Source organism: Somniosus microcephalus, chromosome 1 (genome assembly GCF_052327205.1).
Source record: "Somniosus microcephalus isolate GS21.2 chromosome 1, FLI_Smic_1.0, whole genome shotgun sequence".
In the NCBI taxonomy this organism is placed as follows: domain Eukaryota; kingdom Metazoa; phylum Chordata; class Chondrichthyes; order Squaliformes; family Somniosidae; genus Somniosus; species Somniosus microcephalus.
In genome coordinates, this window is record NC_140987.1 from 15,676,353 (window position 1) to 15,694,047 (window position 17,695).

At 50.8% G+C, this 17,695-nt stretch overlaps 2 protein-coding genes across 2 annotated transcripts in view; both read left to right on the forward strand.

Moving 5' to 3' along the window:
• The window catches only part of LOC147123944 (zinc finger protein 131-like), a 111,556-nt gene that overhangs the window by 73,302 nt on the left and 20,559 nt on the right, over positions 1–17,695 (forward strand). The window lies entirely within an intron of this gene.
• Positions 11,032–17,695, forward strand: part of hmgcs1 (3-hydroxy-3-methylglutaryl-CoA synthase 1 (soluble)) — a 379,408-nt gene continuing 372,744 nt past the window's right edge. The window contains exon 1 of the mRNA XM_085969371.1: positions 11,032–11,106. The gene's annotated coding sequence lies outside the window, so the exon portion shown is untranslated. The remainder of the gene's footprint in view (positions 11,107–17,695) is intronic.

Genomic DNA, 17,695 nt, shown 5'->3' on the forward strand with positions numbered 1-17,695 from the left:
AGTAGGCGAAAAGCCCCAGGGTTCTCCTAAGTGCTTTTGGACAGTGGGGGAGGGGTAGCTCCATGAGGGGGCGCATTCTTTCGGGGTCGGGGCCGATGACTCCGTTCTCTACTACACAGCCAAGGATGGCAAGGCGCGCTGTGTTAAACACGCATTTCTCCTTATTGTAGGTGAGGTTCAGCCGTTGGGCCGTACGGAGGAATTTCTCCAGATTCACGTCGTGGTCCTGCCGGTCGCGGCCGCAGATGGTGACGTTATCTAGGTAGGGGAATGTGGCCTGCAGTCCGTTCTGGTCAACCATCCGGTCCATCTCCCTTTGGAAGACCGAGACCCCGTTGGTGACACCGAAGGGGACCCTAAGGAAGTGGTATAGGCGCCCATTCGCCTCGAAGGCGGTGTACTGGCGGTCCTCGGGGTGGATAGGGAGTTGGTGGTAGGCCGACTTAAGGTCGATGGTCGAGAATACGCGGTATTGTGCAATCTGATTGACCATGTCAGATATGCGGGGAAGGGGGTATGCGTCCAGCTGGGTGTATCTGTTTATGGTCTGGCTGTAGTCGATGACCAGGCGATTTTTATCGCCGGTCTTAACGACCACGACCTGGGCACGCCAGGGGCTGTTGCTCCCCTCGATGATGCCCTCCTTCAGGAGACGCTGCACCTCAGAGCTAATGAAAGCTCTGTCCCCAGCGCTGTACCGCCTGCTCTTGGTAGCGACGGGTTTGCAGTCGGGGGTGAGGTTAGCGAACAGGGAAGGTGGCGGCACCTTGAGGGTGGATAGGCTGCAGGTGTTACGCGGTGGGCGGTTTAACCTTCGCTGGTTGTCGACTGTGAGTGGGGGGAGGGGTCCACCGTATGCTAGGGTTACACTTTGGAGGTGGGATTGGAAGTCCAGCCCTAGTAGGACGGCAGCGCAGAGCTGGGGGAGGACGAGGAGTTTAAAGTTTTTATACTCTGTACCCTTAACCGACAAGGTCACAGCACAGTAGCCGCTAATGTCCGTGGCGTGGGACCTCGATGCCATCGAGATTCGGTTGCGCGTTGGCAGGACAGGGAGGGAGTAGTGGCTCACCGTGTCTGGGTGGATGAAGCTCTCCGTGCTTCCGCTGTCGAACAGGCAGGTCGTGGCGTGGCCGTTTACTTTGATGTCCATCATCGACTTGGACAGGTGGTGTGGGCGGGCTTGATCCAGAGTGACGGAGGCTAGCGTGTAGGTAAGCGAGTCGTTGTCGTCTGCGGGCGAGGCGGTCGTCGGGTCCGGGGGCCCGGTGGCAGTCGGGCGTGGTGTGTAAAATGGCGTCTCCCACGAGGTAGGACAAAATGGCGGAGAAGATGGCTGCCCCCATAACTCACATGAGGCACTATTGGGGTCGGTTGCCTTGATCAAAGATGGCCGCCCCCATGACTCACGTGTGGGGATACTGGCCTCAGTTGCCGTGAAAGAAGATGGCCGCCCCCACAGTTCGCATGAGGCACTGCTGGCCTCTGAAGATCCGCTCCTGCAGGCCTTAGAGAAATGGCCTTTCTTCCTGCAGGTTGTGCAGGTAGAGTTCCTGGCTGGGCAGCGCGACCTCGGGTGCTTCTCCTGGCCGCAAAAGAAGCAGCCGGCGGCCCGATCGCGGGTGCCCGATGTCGGAGCCGGTACCGGGGGTGGCGGGCCCGGTCGGGTCCGGGACGCCGACGCTGAGGTAGGTCCCGGGGGCGGCGCTGCGAAGGGTATTGCGGTAGGGGTCGGGCCCGAGTCCCAGGGTCGCGAGCAGTACCTGGAAAACGCCTCCTGGTCCTGATGGGCCACCTCCAGGGAGAGAGCGAGGGCTTCAGCTTTGTCCAGGTCGAGGTCTTTAGCTTCAAGCAGTCTTTGCCGTGAGTAGTCGGACCGTAGGCCTTTCACAAAGGCATCGCGGATATTATCTTCCGTATTTTCAACAGCCGTCACCGCTTTAAAGTCACAGTTCCTGCCGAGTGCTCTTAGCGCCCGTAAAAATTCAGCTACAGACTCTCCTGGCTGTTGCGGGCGGGATCTTAGGAGGTGCCTGGTGTACATGTAATTTACCGGGCTGCGGTACTGCTGTTTCAGTAGGTTGATAGTGGCCTCGTACGTAGTCGTGTCCTGTATGAGTGCGTATACTCTCGGGCTCGCTTGGGCGTTCAGAAGTCTTAGTTTGGATCTCTGCGGGGCGCCGGATTCTTCCAGGTAGGATTCGAAGCAGTCCAGCCAGTGTTTGAAGTTGAGGGCTGCGTTTGGTGCCTGTGGGTTTAGATCCAGGTACGGTGGTTTGAGGGCTTGCAGCCAAGCCGGCTGGTGTGGCCCGTTGTCTGGAGGCTGCTGTTGCTGTGCTGCTGGGTGAGCTCCTTGCTGTTGCTGTTCATTATCAGACATCTTTAAAATTTAGCCAATAAAATTGATATGCCTATCAATTAGTCCAATAAAAGGCGACGAGTTAAGAACGTAACTGAAGGTTTTTATTGGCTAAATAACAGAGCCCACCCTCGTGGGTGATCCGATCCAACAGGGAGGAATACTAGCCAGTCAGCTACCTTTATACCTGGGCAGGTAATGGGCGGAGTCGGAGGTGGTCAGCCCAGGTATAACAGTGCGACAAGAGGCGACCTCGTGTAGTGATGTGACAGTGAGAACAGTGAGAACAATATACAGTGATAACTATAACAGTGGTTTACCACAGGAAATGCGGCAGCTAATTTGCGCACAGCAAGCTCCCACAAACAGCAACGTGATAATGACCAGATCATCTGTTTTAGCGATGTTGGTTGAGGGATAAATATTTGCTGTACACCAGGGAGAACGCCCCTGCTCTTCTTCGAAATAGTGCCATGGGATCTTTTACATCCACCTGAGAGAGCAGACTGTAGGGGGTGGCGGGTGGCGCGTGCGCCCAGTCAGTTATGCCCCTGACTGCCTGTGAGCGGTTCGAATCACTCCCACGCCCCTGGGTTCTAGACACCGGACTTAGGTGCAGGCGGCGATACAGAAAAATCGAGTAGACAAGTGGTTTGGTATAAGAAAACCAAGATTTTATTAAAACAGAAATAAAAACACAGTCTTATGAGAAATTTACCGGTAAACAATTGCAGGCGTAAACAAATAACTATATACTTATACAGGGAATGGGGAACACACGGCACATCGAGGGAAAACAAACTACATTAACAATCCCCTTATCCTTATCCCACCCCCTATACCTAACTAGATTAAGCTATGAGGGGCCAGGAATTCATGCTCACCAATCCAAGGCCTGTTGCTTTAACAGTTGCGAGTTTTGAGGTTTAGCCTCCTGTCCTTTGCAGTGCTCTGTCGTCATGTGGTCTCAGGGCGCAGTGCTGGAACTGTTGCTGCGGCACACCTTTCCTCTCCTCAGCTACTGTCGCCGTCCCGTCGCGATGGGTTCTCTTCTTTTTTTCCCTCAGGCGGCCGTCGGCGGTAACGCCGCGTTTATGGGACGGTTGGCAGTCTTCACCGCTTAGATTTTTCTACCCATTCTTAGAACGCTGGTATTATTTGTCTAAACTCTTCCCCAAATGCCAGCTTATAACTAGGCGTTTGGCTGTTATCAATGCGTCTTTTGCTGCCCTTCTCTGCTATTGTCGGGTCTCTACCTTGTTCTTCATCTCATTTCATTTCGCCTCATTTCCTCTGCCCTCTTTCGTGGCCCGGGTGTCCTGGGTGACTTTGGACTCGGGTCTCGTTCCCCTCCTCTGCGCTTGGTATGGATGTCCTTGGTTGCAACTTAATGCGGGGAGCGAGAAGAGAACCCGCCACGAGGCCAGGGCACGAGTACGGGCGGCAGCAGCCCAAGAGGTCAGAGTCGAGAGAGCAGGGCAAGAGAGTCAAGAGTAAGAGAGCGATTGTCACTAAGGGCCTACAATTATACTCCTTCCGAAGGCCCTAATCTGCGCGCCAAATCAGGTCAGTCCATTGTTTAACTTTTGGCGGGCTGTTTTAAATGATTATACCAATCTAAACTAACTAGCTTTAGATGGCCGTTTATCGCACCTGATGGCCCGATGTCCGAGCTGTATTGTCATTAATGCATTTTAATCGGCCTGTCCAGCCTTGGCGGCTTCCTTAAGCTGTTTCCGATTACTTATGCGGACAAACTAATGGCCTCGTGCTTAGGCCTAACTGGGTTGATCTGTTCCAATCTGACGAAATGCATATTCAGTGTTTGCCTGGCTGTCTGGCTTTTCAAACACAAAGTCCTTTTCACAGAAATGCATTTTAAGTTTCGATTTCCCAAAGCAGCCTGTTCTGTGCTGCAGAATCCAAGCTTTTAAAAATCTTACAGGCTTTTGGTCACGAGGTGCAGACGCCATCTTTTTGGGTACCCTTTTTAAATTGTCCATGCACGGTCCCTTTTATTAATAACCTTGGGGGGAATGTGGGAATTTTGTGAACCTTACAAGACGGGGCCTCGGTTTAACATCTCATCCAAAAGGGGGCACCTCCGACAGTGCAGCACTCCCTCAGCACTGCACTGGAGTGTCAGCCTAGAATTTTGAGCTCAAGTCTCTGGAGTGGGACTTGAATCCAGAACCTTCTGACTCAGAGGTGCGAAAGAAAGAAAGACTTGCATTTATATAGCGCCTTTCACGACCACCGGACGTCTCAAAGCGCTTTACAGCCAATGAAGTACTTTTGGAGCGTAGTCACTGTTGTAATATGGGAAAGAGCACCACCCACTGAGGGACTAGGGCTCTCCTCATGCCAAAGTTCTTATAATGCTGGGCAATTGAGAATAGAGGTGGGCTTTTTACAGACAGAGGTTGAGATAGAATGGGTCCAGCACACTCACTTGCTGTCCTTGGCATATACTCTCCTCTCCCTCTCTCTCTCTCTCTCTCTAATCCCAGTCAGCGGTTGCCTATTTGAATTGGCAGGCCTAACCTTGTGGAACAACTGTTCTCAGCACTTTTCCCATAAGTTCTAAAGCCACCAATGGAAGCCAGATGTTTCAAATCCATCATTCTTGTAAAGTTCAAACCGGGGTGCCTAGCACTAGTTGTGAAAGATCTTAAATCTCACTCTCAGAAACCCTTGGGTGCAGGTAAAGGCCAGCTGGTCCATCAAGCCTGCACCACGCTCACGATGGCAGGAGTGTCAGGCCTAGACAATGAAAAAAGAAAAGTTTCAAAATAAATCATATTATTTGCACTACCCGCTATGCCCTCCAATCCCTGCGATGCCCACCCGTTGCGGAAAGCCTCAAGCATACTGGTGAACACCGCGTGCTCCCTCTCCAGGGCCACCCAGGCACAGACAAAGTCGCGGAAGAGAGGTAGGCAGCCAGAGCGACCGCCCCCACAGGACGCATCTGACCTAGACCTGTGGATGGCCGCCTTGGCCAGACCCACGAGGAGGTCCTACAACCTGTCCACTCCCCTCCGCACCGGGTAGCCAAAGATCAGGAGCGTGGGACTGAAATTCAGATGCAGCCCCTTTAAGTAATGGAACAGGGGCTGCAACCTCTCACGTTCCGCATATACATGAAACACAGACTCATCCAGGCCACAAAAGTTACAGTCAGCCTGGTAGTCCGTGAATCAACTTAAAAACCTGTTGGCTGGGACTGCTCCGAGCAACGCTCTTCAGCCCAGATCCCCAATAGAACAGGGGAGGACTCGTGCGTAGACATCCCTGAACTGGGCAGCCCCACCTCCTCCGGATGGCACACATGGAATGCCAGGGCATGTACGGATGGCGAGATGGAATGGCAGGGTGTGTTTGGATGGTGAGATGGAACACCAGGGTGTGTCCATGGCTGGAGTCATACCTAACACAAAGGAAGATGGTTGTCATTGTTGGTCAATCATCTCAGCCCCAGGACATTGCTGCAGCAGTTGCTGCCGGAGTTCCTCAGGGCAGTGTCCTAGGCCCAACCATCTTCAGCTGCTTCATCAATGACCTTCCCTCCAACATAAGGTCAGAAGTGGGGATGTTTGCTGATGACTGCACAATGTTCAGCGCCATTCGCAACTCCTCAGATAATGAAGCAGTCCATGCCCGCATGCAGCAAGACCTGGATGCCATTCAGGCTTGGGCTGCTAGGTGGCAAGTAACATTCGCGCCACACAAGTGCCAGGCAATGATTTTCTACAACAAAGAGAGGCTAACCACCGCCCCTTGACATTTAACGGCATTACCATCACCGAATTCCCACCATCAACATCCTGGGGGTCACCATTGACCAGAAACTTAACAGGACCAGCCACATAAATACTGTGGCTACAAGAGCAGGTCAGAGGCTAGGTATTATGCGGTGAGTGTCTCACTTCCTGACTCCCCAAAGCTTTTCCAACTTCCATAAGGCACAAGTCAGGAATGTAATGGAATACTCTCCACTTGCCTGGATGAGTGCAGCTCTAACAACACTCAAGAAGCTCGACACCATCCAGGACAAAGCAATCTGCTTGATTGGCACCCCATCCACCACCTTAAACATTCAATCCTTCCACCACCGGCACACCATGGCTGCAGTGTGTACCATCTACAAGATGCACTGCAGTAACTCACCAAGGCTTCTTCGGCAGCACCTCCCAAACCCGCGACCTCTACCACCTAGAAGGACAAGGGCAGCAGGCGCATGAGAACACCACCACCTCCAAGTTCCCCTCCAAGTCACACACCATCCTGAGTTGGAAGCATATCGCCGATCGTTCATCATCGCTGGGTCAAAATCCTGGAACTCCCTCCCTGATCGCACCGTGGGAATACCTTCACCACACGGACTGCAGTGGTTCGAGAAGGCGGCTCACCACCACCTTCTCAAGGGCAACTAGGGATGGGCAATAAATGCTGGCCTTGCCAGCGATGCCCACATCCCACGAATGAATAATAAAAAAAAATCCCATTTAGCATGGTGGTAGTGCCACACAACATGATGGAGGGTGTCCTCAGTGTGGAGACAGGACTTGGTCTCCACAAGGATGGTGCGGTGGTCGCTGCTACCAATACTGTACAGATGCATCTGCGACAGGTACATTGGTGAGGATGAAGTCAAGTAGGTTTTTTCCTTGTGTTGGTTCTCTCACCACCTGTCGCAGGCCCAGACTGGCAGTTATGTCCTTCAGGGCTCGGTCAGTAGTGGCGCTACCGAGCTACTCTTGGTGATGGACATTGAAGTCCCCCACCCAGAGTACATTCTGTGCCCTTGCTACTCTCAGTGCTTCTTCCAAGTGGTGTTACATAGAAACACTAGCTGGGGAGCCCCGCGTTGTGAGGGCAATTTTGGGGCGCTTGGTCTCCCTGCCCCTGTGTGTCCCCCCTCTCCCTGTCATGTCCTCTCCCTGTCCTATCCCTCCCTCCCCTCCCCTCTCTCCCTCCCCTCCCCTCCTCTCCCTCCCTCCCCTCGCCCACTCCCCCGCTCCCCTCTGTCCCTCTCTCCGGCCCCTCCCCCTGCCTAGCGCCTGAGGTCCGGTGCCGTTGCGATAGCGGGAATGCTGAGCGGCGGCCGGCGCCGGGAGCGGGCTCTCGCGGGCGGCGCATGCGCGGTCAGTGCGGGCGGCGCGAGGTGGCCCGCGGGGAGCAGGCAAGACCGCCAGCGTGCCCCGCTGCCGGGGTAACGGGGGCCGTGCGAATGCGTGCCGTCGTCAAGGCGGCCGCACAACTGGCGGCCTCTTGTTTTTTTTAAACTCATCAGCTCTTCCCCCCCCCCGCGATTTCCCGAGGCTCTCCCCCCCCACGATTTCCCGAGGCTCTCCCCCCCCCCCGCGATTTCCCGAGGCTCTCCCCCCCCCGCGATTTCCCGAGGCTCTCCCCCCCCCACGATTTCCCGAGGCTCTCCCCCCCCCTATTAAATTGTTATTTAATTCCCTAACACATCATTAAAATATTTACCTTACTTCCCTAACACACTGAAAGTGTGGGGAAAAAATTGTGAAAAAGCAAGATGGCGGCCACTCACCTCAGTTCAGAAGGATAAGGCCCGCCCACACACGCACCGATTGGTCGACCGGTCAGGTCACTGAAGCGTAGGATTGGTCAATCGTCGAGTCACTCGACACTCAACTGTAGGAAGGAACCTGCCGTCCGATTGGTCGACCTCGACGTCACACGGTCGCTAATGAGATGCTAATGAGCGGAAGGCTGAATGTTTTTCGGATACCGCGGGCGCGGTTTTTATCCGGCCGAAACGTAAATACGCCTATGACCGGTCCGGAATCGCAAGCTTTCTTTTGAGGCGACGCGCGCGTCGGTACGCTCTGTAACTTTCAAACGTATAGAGAACGGACAGACAGACATCGGGACAGACAGAAGAGCCACTTTATATATATAGAAGATATAAACATAGAAGTTAGGAGCAGGAGTAGGCCATTTGGCCCCTCGAGCCTGCTCCGCCATTCAATGAGATCATGGCTGATCATCCAAATTCAGTACCCTGTTCCTGCTTTCTCCCCATATCCCTTGATTCCTTTAGCCTTAAGAAATATATCCAACTCTTTCTTGAATATATTTAATGAATTGGCAGAGAATTCCACAGGTTCACCACTCTCTGGGTGAAGAAATTCCTCCTCATCTCTGTCCTAAATGGCTTACCCCTTATCCTTAAACTGTGACCCCTGGTTCTGGACTCCCCGACCATCGGGAACATCCTTCCAGCATCTAGTCTGTCTAGTCCTGTTAGAATTTTATAAGTATGGAACAGACTTTATTGATACACAGTACAGGTGATCAGCCTAACTGTATACAGAGTGTGGCTTTTTGGTTTCTGTATCTTTCGAGCTCTCAAGTTATGCTGAAAACAATGCTCCTTTATACACCAATAATTTTGGCTACATCAAAGGTAAATGCCATAGAAAAGACTGCATGACTTATCTATTCCCAAATCCTTTGAAGACAGTCTCCAGCTCCAACAATGCTCAAGAACTTCGAGACCAAAGCAGCCTGTTTGAATGGCACCCCATCCGCCACCTTAAACATTCACTCCCTCCACCACTGGCGCACCGTGGCTGCAGTGTGTACCATCTACAAGATGCACTGCAGCAACTCGCCAAGGCTTCTTCAACGGCAACTCCCAAACCTGTGACCTCTACACCTACAAGGGCACATGGGAACACCATCACCTCCAAGTCACACACCATCCTGACTTGGAAATATATTGCCATTTCTTTTTTTTACGACAATCCGATAGTCTCATGGGCACCATTACTGATACTAGCTTTTTAATTCCAGATTTATTTAATTAAGTGAATTTAAATTCCCCAGCTCCCCAGGATTTGAACTCCTATCTACTGGATCATTAGTCCAGGATTACTAGTCCAGTTACATAATCACTATGTTACTGTACCCGGAGGGTGATCAGTGTGTGTGGAACTGTCCCCTGGTGCAGAATCAATATCTTATGTGGCTCAGTGGTTAGCACCCTTGCTGTCTGAATTAGAAGGTTGTGGGTCATGAGACTTGAGCCCAAAAATCTAGGCTGACACTCCAGTGCAGTTCTCTGGGAGTGCTGTATTGTCAGAGGTGCCATCTTTCGGATGAGATGTTAAACCGAGGCCCTGTCTGCTCTCTCAGGTGGGTGTAAAAGATCCCATGGCACTGTATCGAAGAAGAGCAGCTGGAGTTCTCCCTGGTGTCCTGGCTAATATTTATTCCTCATTCAACATCACTCAGATTATCTGGTCATTATCACATTGCTGTTTGTGGGAGCTTGCTGTGTGCAAATTGGCTGCCGCGTTTCCTACATTACAACAGTGACTACACTTCAAAAAAGTACTTCAGTCACTGTTGTAATGTAGGAAACGCAGCAGCCAATTTGCGCACAGCAAGCTCCCGCAAACAGCAATGTGACAATGACCAGCTAATCTGTTTTAGTGATGTTGGTTGAGGGATAAATATTGGCCCAGGACACCAGTGAGAAATCCCCTGCTCGCCTTCGAAATAGTGCCACGGGATCTTTTACGCCCACCTGAGAGAGGAGACGATGCCTCGGTTTAACGTCTCATCTGAAAGATGACACCTCCGACAGTCTTCTTCTTAGGCAGTCCCTCGGAACCAAAGATGACTTGCTTCCACATTAAAAATGAGTTCGCGGGTGACTGATTAGTCCAATGCGGGACCTACAGTCTCTGTTACAGGTGGGGCAGACTGTGGTTGAAGGGGCAGGTGGGTGGGGTGCTTGGGTTGACGTGCGCTCCTTGCGCTTGGCTTCTGCTTGCTCCTGGCGAAGAGACTCAAGGTGTTCAGCGCCTTCCCGGATGATTCTTCGCCACTTTGTGCAGTCTTGGGCCAGGGATTCCCAGGTGTCGGTGGGGATGTTACATTTTTTCAAGGAGGCTTTGAGGGTGTCCTTGAAGCATTTCCTCTGCCCACCTGGGGCTCTCTTGCCGTGCCGGAGCTCCGAGTAGAGCGCTTGTTTTGGGAGTCTCGTATCGGGCATGCGGACAATGTGACCCGTCCACCGGAGCTGATCGAGTGGTCAAAGCTTCGATGCTGGGGCTGTTGGCCTGAGCAAGAACGTTGGTGCGCCTATCCTGCCAATGGATTTTGCATCACTCCCAGAGAACTACACTGGGAGTGTCAGCCTAGATTTTTGTGCTCAAGTGTCTGGAGTGGGACCTGAACCCACAACCAATGTCTGAGTCTCAAGGTGACTCACTGAGCCACGGCTGAATTAATTGCTATTGACTGATTGCAACACTTGTCCTTGGGCCTGAGCAGGAGATGCTTTTTTTTGTTGCAGGCCTTCATCTCGTTGCCTGGGCAACCGTCTCCAGGGGCGACCGCTGGCTTTTTTTTCCCCAGCGTCCGGGGCGCCGGCGCAACGATTGGCCGCCGCTTCCTCTCACCAGATGACGGGGCCCGCTCACACCACCCCGGGCCCATTCACAAAAAGAGAGCGGCGCCGCCCCCGGCCCGCCCTCCCGTCCGCCGATTGGCCCAGCGCCGCGCTGCCGATCGCGCCAGCCGGGAGCGCGGCGCCCCGATTGGTCCGCTGGCCCGTCACGCACTCGAAGTGACAGCGCTCCCCAGTGCAGCCCGGTTGGGCGGTACTGTATAAAGCTAAGGTGGCAGTGTGCTACTGTATCCCAGTGTGGTGAGACAGGCAAGGGGCAGCTGGTAGAGTTTGTGGAGTCTGCACAGCCAAACAGGTAAGCGGGCTTGTACAGGAGTCAAATCCATTTATAAAACTTAAAACTTTCCGTTCTGCTTATATTTATTTGCACGCCTTTCTTAAAAATTAATTGCCTCTATATTAATTAACATAAGTTGTTCTGCATCTTAGACACCTAAATATTAACCTTTTTTAAATATACAGTATATGGGTTTTGTAATTCTACCTGTATTTAGATAATCTATATTTTATTCTCATGAATTGTTTACACTTGCATTATGGGGATACAATCCACTCCTTATTTCCAATTATCTGAAATTATTTCCCACTTTGCTTGCAATCTCTGTTCAAATTACTGGATAAATTGCATTTTTTTTTAGTGGGGGGAATAAAAATGACATTGAATTATCAGAAGTAGGCTATATGTATATCATGCATTTCTTCACAGGTATGTCTATCGAGGATTAGGTACAAGTGTGAGTTTTTACTTGTTCTAATATATGGTGACTATAATTATTGGTCTCGGTGGATTTTCCCATTTTTGTTCAGAGAATCTCGATGCATTAAGGAATTCTTTTCCCCCTCTGCTCTCCTCCCTGAATAATTCTACTATCCTTTTCCCCCCAAAAGGGATTGAATTCTTGCTTGGGGGTTCTGGTTCCACAGTGCCTGTCAATCCCTCCACACACACACCCTGTTCATGTGTCAATCTAGACAGTGAGTGCTGGCGGCAACAACAAATGTTATTTATATAGCGCCTTTAACATAATAAAATGTCCCAAGGCGCTTCACAGGAGTGTTATCAAACAAAAACAAAATTTGACACCGAGCCAGATAAGATGTTGGGGATTTGAAAACAAGGATGAGAATTTTAAAATTGAGGCGTTGCTTAACCAGGAGCCAATGTAGGTCAGTGAGCTCAGGGGAGATGGGTGAGCGGGACTTGGTGTGAGTTAGGACACGGACGGCAGAGTTTTTGGATGACCTCAAGTTTACGGAGGAACTCGGAAGTGTGTTGGAATATTCCAGTCTAGAGGTGATAAAAACATGGATGAGGGTTTCAGCAGAAGACAAGTTGAGGTAAGGGTGGAGACGGGGGCTATTATGAAGGTGGAAATGGACAGTCTTGGTGATAGAACGGATATGAGATAGGAATCTTAATTCGTCATCAAATATGACACCAAGGTTGCGAACAGACCTGGTCAGCCTCAGACAGTCGCCAGGGGTGAGAGATCGAATCAGTGGCTAGGGAACGGAGTTTGTGGTGTGAACCCAAGACAATGTCACAGAATCACAGAAACCCCACAGTGCAGATAGAGGCCATTTCGGCCCATCGAGCCTGCACCGACACATATCCCACCCGATCCCCATAACCCCTACACCAACACATATCCCACCCTATCCCCGTAACCCCACGTATTTAATCCCCCTTACACTAAGGGTCAATTTTATCATAGCTAATCAACCTAACCCGCACATCTTTGGACTGTGGGAGGAAACCGGAGCACCCGGAGAAAACCCACGCAAACACGGGGAGAATGTGCAAACTCAACGCAGACAGTCGCCCGAGGCCGGATTCGAACCCGGGTCCCTGGTGCTGTGAGGCAACAGTGCTAACCACTATGCCACCGTGCTTCGGTCTTCCCGATATTTATTTAATTGGAGGAAATTTCTACTCCTGCAGGGTGTTTGTGTGAGTGTATCACAGCTGATCCCGATGCTGTTCACGCTCACCAACCGTAGGTACTGGGAACTCCAGTTGTCCCCCCTCCTCCTCCCACCGTTTCTAGCCCTTGATGTCAAAATTAGACGGCAGTCAGGGATGGGCAATAAATGCAGCCTTGAGCAACGTCAAATATGTCTCGAACAAATTAGCACGCCCACCACCCCCGCCAGTGGCCCAACTAGCTCCGCACAGACTGAGGGGGTGAACGGTGGGACTGTCATGGTCTGTATGGCTCTACTACTCCCAGACTATGCTCGGGAGCCATCGACGGAAGATACTCTCTTTCGATAGGCGTAGGTTGGTGTTGTCCAATAGAAATCACTGACTCGCCACAGGTTGTGGCTACAGTGATACTGTTTCAGCCACGGGGCACTAATTTTATTAGAACACACCTTGCGCACAATACAGGTAACTATACTGCACGTGCATGTATTCACTTAAGCACTTACCACCATTCATAGATTAATGCAGCACAGAAGGAGGCCACTCGGCCCATCGTGCCTGTGCCGGCTCTTTGAAAGAGCTCTCCAATTAGTCCCACTCCCCTGCTCTTTCCCCATAGCCCTGTAAATATTTCCTTTTCAAGTATTTATCCAACTCCCTTTTGAAAATTACTGTTGAATTGGCTACCCTTTCAGGCAGTGCATTCGGTGCAAAATTTCAGTCTTTCTCTTTCACCAATGTTTGGAATTCTGGTGTGAATTTATCGGACACCAAAAGTCACCGGGGGAAATCCATTTTTAAATACTAGTTTTCTAAGCTTCTTGCTTCTGTTCCCTCTTTCCCTTCTCCTCCGAGGCTGCTGACTGTGCCAATTCCTTGCTGAGGTATAGCCTCCTGTGGCAATCGGCACTCTCTCCAGTTCATTACCCAAGTGGTTTGGCACCTGAGTCTAGACGGTAAATATTTTGGTCATCTGGGGATCGGTGGAGAGGAGGGAACGCCGCAGTCTTCTCGTCCTCGGGGGGCACAGTCTCCGGATAAGGGGGTCGGCCATTTAGGACTGAGATGAGGAGGAATTTCTTCACTCGGAGGGCGGTGAATCTTTGGAATTCTCTACCCCAGAGGGCTGTGGATGCTGAATCGTTGAGTATGTTCAAGGCTGAGATCGATAGATTTTTAGACTCTCTAAGGGATATGGGGAATGGGCAGGAAAGTGGAGTTGAGGTCGAAGATCAGCCATGATCTTATTGAATGGCGGAGCAGGCTCGAGGGGCCGAACGGCCGACTCCTGCTCCTAATTCTTCTGTTCGTGTGTCCTGGGACACTGAGGCCTATTGCAGCAAACCCCTGCTGCCTCTATATCTGCGATCCGCTAACTCCGCGCCATCTTTCTTATTAACACTATTATTAACGTGCTATTATTCTGCTTCATCACAATTGAAATTCTCTTGTCCATAATCCTGTTGTTGTTCAGCGTTGGATTGAACTGCAAAAACATCAGCTTCCAAATGTTGGATAATTGATCCTGTGGGATGGTGGACCTGGATTAAAACTGAAGCCTGGGAGAGGAGGTGCTTGGTTCTGGATGCGTGGAGCCAATTTAAAGCAGGATTTTACGAAATGTAATTTTTTTTTTCAAAAGCGGTTCATAGGAACAGGAGTAGGCCAATGAGCCCCTCGAGCCTGTTCCGCCATTCAGTGAGATCATGGCTGATCTGCGATCTAACTCCACATACCCGCCTTTGGCCCATATCCCTTAATACCTTTGGTTAACAAAAAGCTATCAATCTCGGATTTAAAATTAGCAATTGATGGAGCATCAATTGCCATTTGAGGAAGAGAGTTCCAAACTTCTACCACCCTTTGTGCGTAGAAGTGTTTCCTAACTTCACTCCTGAAAGGTCTGGCTCTAATTTGTGGACTATGGCCCCATGTCTGAATCCCCAACCAGCGGAAATAGTTTCTCTCTATCTACCCTATCAGTTCCCTTAATATCTTGAAAACTTCGATCAACTCACCCCTTAACCTTCTAAGTTCTAGGGAATACAACCCCTAGTTTGTGTAATAGCGCCTCGTAATTTAACCCTTGGAGTCCGGGTATCATTCTGGTAAATCTACGCTGCACTCCCTCCAAGGCCAATATATCCTTCATTGGTTCTGGAGGCTAAATGGCCTACTCCTGTTCCTATTTTCCTGTAGGTTCAAGTGGGCCCTCTATTGTGTTGCCACATGTACATCTGCTGGAGGAAGTTCTCAGTGGTTTTTAAAGCACCCCTACCCCCCCCCCCCCACCTTCACCTGACATTGAACTGGGCTAAAGCTGACTGTCCCCAGTCCTTCGATGCCAGTGGTTGCTTCATTGTTTTGAAGGTGACTGTAGTGTCATGTGGCGATGGATATTAGACTTTGACATACAGGACCTGAAGTCCCGATTTCATTACTGGTGCAGGATCAGCAGTGTTGACTGGCTGCTTGCCTATTCCTCGTCCAGTGTGGATTGCAGGGTCAGTCCTCGGCTCGCGTCGAGCATGTAATAAAGAGTAGTGAATTACAAGACAGCAGCTCCATTGGGAGGTAAAGCTTTCCAGAAGATGAGTAACTGGTTAAGGATGGAATTAAAGGGCATTTGGAGAAGTACAGACTTAGACGATCAAATACTCCTAGGACATGATGGATCCAATCATCAAATCAAATCAACTTTTATGGTCATTGTTAGTGCACAAGTGCAGTACAACGAATTGTAGGCTTGCGGCTCCCGAGAGTGTACATTTAGATTAAGACATTTAAACATTCCACATACATTTGGCTTGTAATACATTAACATAAACATAACCATAATAAAGTGCATTGGCAGATGTGCAGGCTTTAGAGTTTATTTGTGGAGTTCAGTAGGATGACAGCCCTGGGAAAGAAGCTGTTCCTAAATCTGGACGTACGGGTGCGAATGCATCTGTAGCGTCTCCCAGATGGCAGGAGGGCGAACAGACTCTGGCTGGGGTGGGTAGGGTCTTTGATGATGGTCCGTGACCTCCGTAAACAGCGTTTCTGGTATATCTGCTCTATGGTCGGTAGCCGGGTGCCGGTAATGCGTTGGGCAGTTTTGACTACCTGCTGCAGGGCTTTCCGGTCATAGTAGCTACAGCTGCCATACCATACTGTGATACAGTTTGTCAGGATGCTCTCTATTGTGCAGCGGTAAAAGTTAGAGAGGATCAGGGGTGACAGGTTACATCCCTTCAGCCTCCTTAGGAAATATAGGCGCTGCTGGGCCTTCTTCACCAGAGAGGAGGTATTGAGGGACCAGGAGAGGTCTTCCGTGATGTGGACTCCGAGGAACTTAAAGCTACATGGTTGAGTAGTGATCATGTCAGCCGTGGCTCAGTCGGTATGACTCTTGTTTCTGAGTCAGAAGGTTGTGGCTTCAAGCTCCACTCCAGAGACAATATCTCAGCTGACGCTCCCAGTGCGGTGCTGTATTGCCGGAGGTGACGTCTTTTGGATAACCTCCACCTGATCAGGTGGATGGAAAGGATCCCACGGCACTATTAGAAGAAGAGCATGGGAGTTCTCCCCGGTGTCCTGGTCAGCATTCCTCCCTCAACCAGCTCCATCAAAACCAGATGATCTGCTCATTTATCTCCTTGCTGTTTGTGGGAGCTTGCTGTGCGCCAATTGGCTGCTGCATTTCCCTACATTACAGCAGTGACTACAGTCCAGGCCTTCATTTGGCTGTGAAGCGCTTGGGGATATATTGAGGATGTGAAAGGTGCTGTATAAATGCAGGGTCTTTTAGATGAATAATTATTTTTTGTCGAGGGCCACACTCGCGACTGGAGGGGACGCCCAGCAGAATGCTGTAATGTGTTGTGTCATGGAGCGATGGGATTGGCTCTACAACTGTGCTTTAATTCTCCCTCTCCCACCCGTCCCCAAGCACACAGGCGGCGAGTCCCCCCCATTCTAATCGTGTGACTGTGGGCGAGTGGGAAGCAGGCAGCCCCTCGCAGGAAGTTGTTGGGTGTGGTTGGGGGGGTGGGGAAGTAACTGTAGATCCACTTGTTCTATTAAATGAGGCTCTATTCAGTCGTTGTGGAGCTGGAGTAACCCAGCCTCACGGGTAGCCCTGACTCCTCACCGCATCCTCCTGACCGAAAACAAGAGGGGGCGGCACTGGAGGCCCAGGGGCAAATGGAACAGGAGGTCTCGCGTGAAGGGAAGCTGCAGATAACTCCTGGTGTTTAACTCCATTCCCTTCAGAGATCAGGGAGATATTTTTTAATAGAGGACAGTCCACGTTGCGAACAGGAGGAGGCCATTCAGCCCCTCGAGCCTGTTCCGCCATTCAATGGCTGATCTTAACGCCATTTACCCGCCTTGGTTCTGTAACCCTTAATACCCTCACCTAACAAAAATCTATCAATCTCTGTTTTGAAATTTTCAATTGACCCCCAGCCATATCTGCTTTTTGGGGAGAGAGTTCCAGATTTCCACCACCCTTTGTGTGAAGAAGTGCTTCCTGACATCACCCCTGAACGGCCTGGCTCTAATTTTAAGGTTATGCCCCCTTGTCCGGAATCTTTTTTTCCCCCCCCCACCAGAACAAATAGTTTCTCGCTATCTACCCTATCAATTCAATTAGATCACCCCTTAATCTTCTATACTCGGGAATACAAGCCCAGTCTATGCAACCTGTCCTCACAAGTTAACCCTTTTAGCCCCTTCATGTTGCTATGAATGCTGTGATAGCTTTTGCTTTTTCTCTCTCTATAGCTCTGGAATTCCCTCCCTAAACCTCTCCCCCTCTCCACCTCTCCTCCTTTTAAGACGCTCCTTAAAACCGACCTCTTTGTCCAAGCTATTGGTCACCTGCCCCAATATCTCCTTATGTGGCTCGGTGTCCAATGTTGTTTGGTAACGCCTCCTGTGAAGCACCGTGGGAGGTTTTACTGCATTAAAG